Genomic DNA, 6,122 nt, shown 5'->3' on the forward strand with positions numbered 1-6,122 from the left:
TTTGCATTCTCACCATTCGTGTGCTCACTGGAGTAGCACTATTTATTTTCTTCAAGAACTGCTCCTTTGCTTTCACAACTTGCCTAACTGTTTGGTGCAAGAGGCCTAGCGTTCAGCCTATCTAGGCTTTTGACATGCCTTCCTCACTAAGCTTAATCATTTCTAGCTTTTGATTTAAAGTGAAACATATGCTACTCTCCTTTCACTTGATCATTTAGAAGCCATTGCACGGTTTTTAATTGGCTTAATTTCCACGTTGTTGTGTCTCAGGGAATCGGGCAGCCTGAGGAGAGGGAGAGAGATGAGGGAACGTCTGGTCGGTGGAACAGTCAGAACACATACAGATTTATCCATAGGTTTGTTGTCTTCTATGGGAGTGGTTCCTGGTGCCCTCAAACAATTACAATAATAACATCAAAGATCACTGATCACAGACCAGCATAATAAATATAATAATAATGAAAAGTTTGAGATATTGTGAGAATTACCAAACTCTGATACAGTGTATGGTCAGGCCACTCAGGATGGCTGTTCTCTTGTTCTCTTGTACATCCCCTGTCCGACCAAGGCCTGCTCCACCTACACATGACTGACCTGCTGCTACATACTTGCCCCCAGCCCTAGCTAGTGATTGTTCTTATCAGGGAGGATGTGAGGGGTGTGCCCTCTACTGGTTTCCCTGGTAATTAATGAGCCCACCTGATGTCAATTCCCCTATAACTGGTAATATACCCCCTGGCCCCCCGCACACGGTGGGGTGTCGCTCCAGGATCTTGCTTCAGATGTGTAAGCTTCCCCATCCATTACACCACTGATGCCTTTGTTGCTGACTCTGAGCCTTTCTTCTGTCTTGAAGCTGGGCAAGCACAGGCCTTGTAGGCCTGCGGGGTGCAGCCCAACACACAGAGACATGAAGTGAGCAAATGCTGTTGGAAAAGTGGCGCTGATGACTTGCTCACTGCAGGGTTGGCACAAACCTTCAATTAGTAAAAAATGCAGTATCTTCAAAATGCAATAAGACGCGGTACACCTGCACAGGTCGACACCAATTACTTAGTTGAACCTTTGTCTAAAACTCTAGGAAGGGAGGGGTGAAATCAAACAGTGTCTATTTCAGCTCCTTGGGGGAAGGTATTAGATTACAGTGGGTAAAACTATTGTTTCCTTCTCTTTTCTGGAGCTCTCCCATCTCTCCCAGGCTGGCCATTCTGTGTAGCAGGAGACAGATGATGGCAGGCAAAACCCAGGCTTTTTCTCCCACCCTCCCGTCTTTCTTTCTTTGCCATTAATATTGCGATCATCAGATTACAATATTCCCATGTTTGGATTTCCCCTGCGACCCCATTCACTCAACTCTGACTCTACCGCGGGCACCGTCAGACCCCACAGGTTAGTGCTCAGTCCTGCACGCCCGCCCCCTCCTTAAGATGCCAATCTCGAGTCCAGGTTGTCACCTGTGTTTCTGACCGACTGGCTACAGATTGGATGTTCTAATGATCCCCCACTCGGGTTTGATTAATTTGCTAGAGCGGCTCAGGGAACTCACAGGAACACTTTCCTTACTAGACTACTGGGTGTAACTCTGGAACAGCCAGACGGAGGAGACACAAAGGGCAAGTGTGTGGGATGGGCGTGGAGCTTCCGTGTCCTCTCCGATTGGGACACTCTCCCCAAATCTCCGTGTAGTCACCAGCGCGGAGACTCTCTGAACCTCATCATTTTGGGGTGTTATGGAGGCTTCATTAAACAGGCACGATTGGTTACATCATGGACCATTGCAGTAGGTGAAACCTCCGGCCCCTCTCGGACCCCAGGACGTGGGGGATGCGGTGGTACCGGAAATTCCAACTGCCTATTAACATGGTTGCTTCTCCTGGTAACCAGCCCCCATCCTTAGGTTCAGTCCAAAAGCCGACCTTTAACATAACAAAACACACATCTGTGGCTCTCATCACTTAGGAAATTCGAAGGATTTTAAGAGTTCTGTGCCAGAAATATAAAATTAGGAAAATGAATGAATGTGTTTTCTTTTGTTTTATTCCAAGTGTACGGGTTTATTGAGGGCATGGGGGTCTACAGAACAGCCCCAGGTGGCTGTGGAGAAGGCCCGCCATCGGCCTAGAGGGCCGCGGCCCCGGGGGCAGCCGGGGATGGGGTCTCCAAAACCTGGATTTACTTGAAAGTGTGACTCTCCGCTCCACCGCGCCCAAAGCCTCTGGGTCCGAACATGGCCCAGTAGCAGGGTTGGTTGCAGTAGGGCTTGCCTTCATGCTCAGTGTGTCCCCTCCCCCCGAGGTCAGCGTCTTTCCACATTTCTCACACTTCAGGCAAGGCCATGCCAGTCCTTCCCCAGGACGTCACCCGCTCAGCCAAGTACACCTCCTTGTCACACTTGGGGCACTTGGGCACGGTGGCGCCGGGTCCGGGGCGGGTGGCTGGGCGGGAACACACCGGAGCGCGGGACTCGGAAAATGAATACGTTTAAATTCAATTTATAATAGCATCAGGATAAAATATTTAGGTATCAATTTAAAGAAAGTGCGCCACATAAGTACACTGAAATTATATAGTTTTGCTTAGACTTTCAATCTCTTTGGTAAAGTATTCCTTCTGTTCATTCATAGTATTCCTGAGCTCCTTATACTGCCTTTCTGAATTTTCTTGTGGCTTGTGGCGTTTCCTCATGAGCTGTTTTGAAATCTCTATCAGTTATGTCACAGTATTCCATGACCTTAAGTTTGGTTTCTGGAGAACTGTCCTTTACTTTTCGTGATGCAGTGTTACTGTGGTTCTTCGTGTGCTTGCTGTGCTGTTCCTCTGCCAGCACTGATGAAGTGGGGAGCACTTTTCTGCTTCATTCTAACCATTCAACAAATTAGAGAGCAGAGGCTTTTCGCTTCTCTTCCAGGAGGTGGCGCTAGAGCACAGGTTTGGGGTTCTACTACCTGTGTTACCTGCTTGGGAGAGTTGGCACTTTCCACCCCCCATCAGGGGTGTGGCCCCGTGCCCTCTTATTGCTTCTTGTGCCTCCAGGGATTTTGCTGCCTTGTTGCTGCCTGTGCCACTGGCATCGCTGCCTGGTGACCTGGGATAGTGGGCTCTTCCCTCGTGTCCGGGATCCCCTGAACCACGAGGGAAGAGGGGGGCGTGGGTAGCTGGGGTGGTGCAGGCACCTCTGCCATGTCCCGTGCTGTAAGGTTCTCCGGCTCTGCTGCTGCCAGTGGGTGGCTGGAGGGGCCAAAGTCATGGGCGTCTCAGGGGCTGGTGGCTGGGGCCCCAGGACCCACTTCTGCTGCTGCCTAGTTACCTGGGGCCCCGGGCACTGCTGAGGCTGGAAGGCTGGATTCCTGTGTCCTGTTGCGGCTGCTACTGGGTGTTCTGGGGCTTCCAGCTCAGTGGCCACAGGTGGAGACAGGATCGCAGGCTCCGCCTCTGCTCTTCCCTCGGTTCAGCCTCGTCTCTGTGTCCCAGTCCACCCACCTTTCCATGCACACTGGGTGGCATTCTCCGGAGTCCTGGTGTGTTGGGCAGAGTCACCTGTGGTGTGTCGTGGACGTTTCCTGGTTGCGGATGGAAGGAGGGAGAGACAAAGGCAGCTTTTCACTCCTCCGTGTGGCTGATGTGTCTCCTCCAGGTCGCAGTTTTATGTCCAGAATCTGCCGATCCTGTTCAGCTGGAAGCCTGGCTCAGCTGCAGCCTGTGGGGCCCTGGGGAGCCTCCCCTGACCCCTGACCACGAACTCCTGGGTCAACATCAGCGCCAGAAATTAGATCTGAGTCCAGGACCACAGGGCCTTTAAGTTCAGGTTGGGAAGTGGCTGGAGGGATCCAGACAGCAGGTCCCTATTATTAGGTCCACGGAGGGGAAGAAGAGACAGGACACTGGGGTGTCCAGGGCTCTCGGGACTGGGGAGGAGCGGAGAGGACACTTGAGGCTTCAAACGGTGGCGGACTTCATGCCTGGACAGGAGGGGCCGTGCTTGGTGTCCTTGGGTACGGTGTTGGGACGCCTGGGTCCTGTAGGTCTGGGGATGGGGGAGGTCGTTTTCGTGTCTCAGGGAAATGTTAGGGGGACCCCCGGGCCCAGACTCATGGCTGATCTCCTTGTCCCACTGTGGTCTCCAGGCTCCACTCCATGTCCTGTCCTCTGCTCTCCTGTCCTCTGCTCTCCACCTCCACCAGCTGGGCAGGTCTTTTTCCAAAGGTCTTTAGCCAGTCTTTTTGGCACGGTGGTCACCGCTGTCTTAGCTCACAGGGAGACGATGTCCAGGTAGCCCCGGGCTGTGAGCTGGGATGGACTCTCCCTTCCTTGAGTCTCCCTGCTGCCCCCAGCACCATGTGTGTGTGGGGTGGAGTGAGGACTGGGGGTTAGGCTATTTCTCTGGAAGAGAGGAATTCCTTTAACCACCTCCCCTCTCTCCTTTTCTCTTTTCTCTTTCTTCCAGGTGTATTTGAGTTATACCATACCTGTAAGGACAGGAAAACACCAAAAACATAAGCATAGTTTACCAGCAAAATAGAGAGCTGACACCTGTGTACTTATCATCCAGGTGAAAAACAGAGCCTCTACCAGCGCCCAGGCCAGAAGCCCCTGTGCCTCTCCCCACACAGACCCCACCCTCCCTGCACACGTGTCCACTAAGTGAGCCGCCCTGCCCCTCTGCTCTCTCGTTCCTCCCCCTCCACTCCTGTTGGCCTCCATCCCCTAATGTCACTATTTCCTTCCTCTCCTCACTTCTCCAGGAGCCTCCCCATCTTCATAGGCAGATATCTTAGGGGATCTCCTCCCCCTCCCCCTCCCCCCCTTCTACCCCATTCTAGGGATGGAGGTTCCAGAGTTGATTCCCTAGAGGAAGAGTCTGTAACCCTGTCAGCAGCTGCAAGAAGTGACAAGGACTTGGGGTTCAAGGTCCCACCCGTGGAGACTGAGGACACCCAGTATGTTTGTGGGGTCCACCCTGGATTTGGGAACCAACTGTTAATGGCCTTGAAATCTGATCCTCCCTGAGGCCTTAGTCCTTGGTGGTTTGATGGGGAGAAAAAGGTCCGTGTCAGCATGTATTCTGAGTAACAGTTCAGACTTTGAACTTGACACTGGATGAACTCCAACTTCTGTGCGCAGCACTCACCCACTGCTAGGAGCCCAAGGAAACCCTGGGCAGGTGTTTTGTAAGGGGGTCAAAGGGGAGCTCAGGTCTCCTGTCATCAGCAACTGTGGCCACACCCCCGGGGGCGCCACCACTCCGCCCTCTCCTATTCAGCACAGGGAAGGGAGAGGAGGGGCTGTGGTCTGAGTCCGACAGAGATGGCTGCCCTGGAGGCTGGTCAGCAATGGGGGGATGAAGATGCTGCCTGAGCAGCTCTGGGGTCGGGCTCGGGGATGCGGCGGAGATTAGAGGGGAGGAGAGCCCTGGAGCCCTGCCTTGCGTCTGAGGTTTCCATCTTTCCTCTCCACAACCCATCTCTCCAGCTCATTGATGAAAAAACTCTGGAAAACTCAAAGTCGATTCTTATTTCACTCCCTGTTCGTTTCTGGCAGATATTCTTTTTTTTTTTTTTTCATTTTAGTGTAGTTTGAGATTCACAAAAACAGTAGCAGAGTTAGTAGAGAGTTCCTGTAACTCCCACGCTCAGTCTCCCTGTGGTAATATCTTATATCACCATCATACATTTGTCACAGCTAATGAAGCAATGTTGATACATTATTACTAAACTCCAGAATTTATTTGGACTTCATTCGTTTTTCCTTTTCCTGATCTATGATCCTATCAAAGACACATTGTGTTAAGTCCCAATCATGTCTCCTTCAGGCTCCTGTGGCTGTGACAGTCTCTCAGAGGTCCCTTGTGTTTGATGACCTTGATGTTCTTGAGTATTGCTCAGGGATACTGTAGAATGTCCCTCTATTCCAGTTGGTTGACTGGGGCAAAGTATTTTGGGGAAGAAGACGACAGAGATGAAGTGACATTCTCCACACAACAAGGGTGTATACTCTCCACTTGATAATCAGTAATAAGTTCACCTCATCACCCAGCTAAGGTACATTTCCCAGGTTTTTCCATGTGAACTTTTATTTTTACTTCCCAACTTTCCGTACTGTAGCCTTTAGAAGGAAGTCACTAC

The 6,122-nt window shown here is 51.5% G+C and overlaps 1 pseudogene across 1 annotated transcript; it reads right to left on the reverse strand.

Annotated features, from left to right (window-relative positions):
- Window positions 1-2,172: 2,172 nt before the first annotated feature.
- LOC307192387 (cysteine-rich protein 1-like) lies at window positions 2,173-3,754 on the reverse strand (annotated as a pseudogene). Its single transcript has 2 exons — window positions 3,727-3,754; window positions 2,173-2,435 (listed from the first exon to the last, which is right to left on the reverse strand). The product of its transcript is annotated as a cysteine-rich protein 1-like (transcript).
- Between the last annotated feature and the right edge of the window lie 2,368 nt (window positions 3,755-6,122).

This window comes from Stenella coeruleoalba (genome assembly GCF_951394435.1).
Source record: "Stenella coeruleoalba genome assembly, chromosome: 10".
Classification (NCBI taxonomy): Eukaryota; Metazoa; Chordata; class Mammalia; order Artiodactyla; family Delphinidae; genus Stenella; species Stenella coeruleoalba.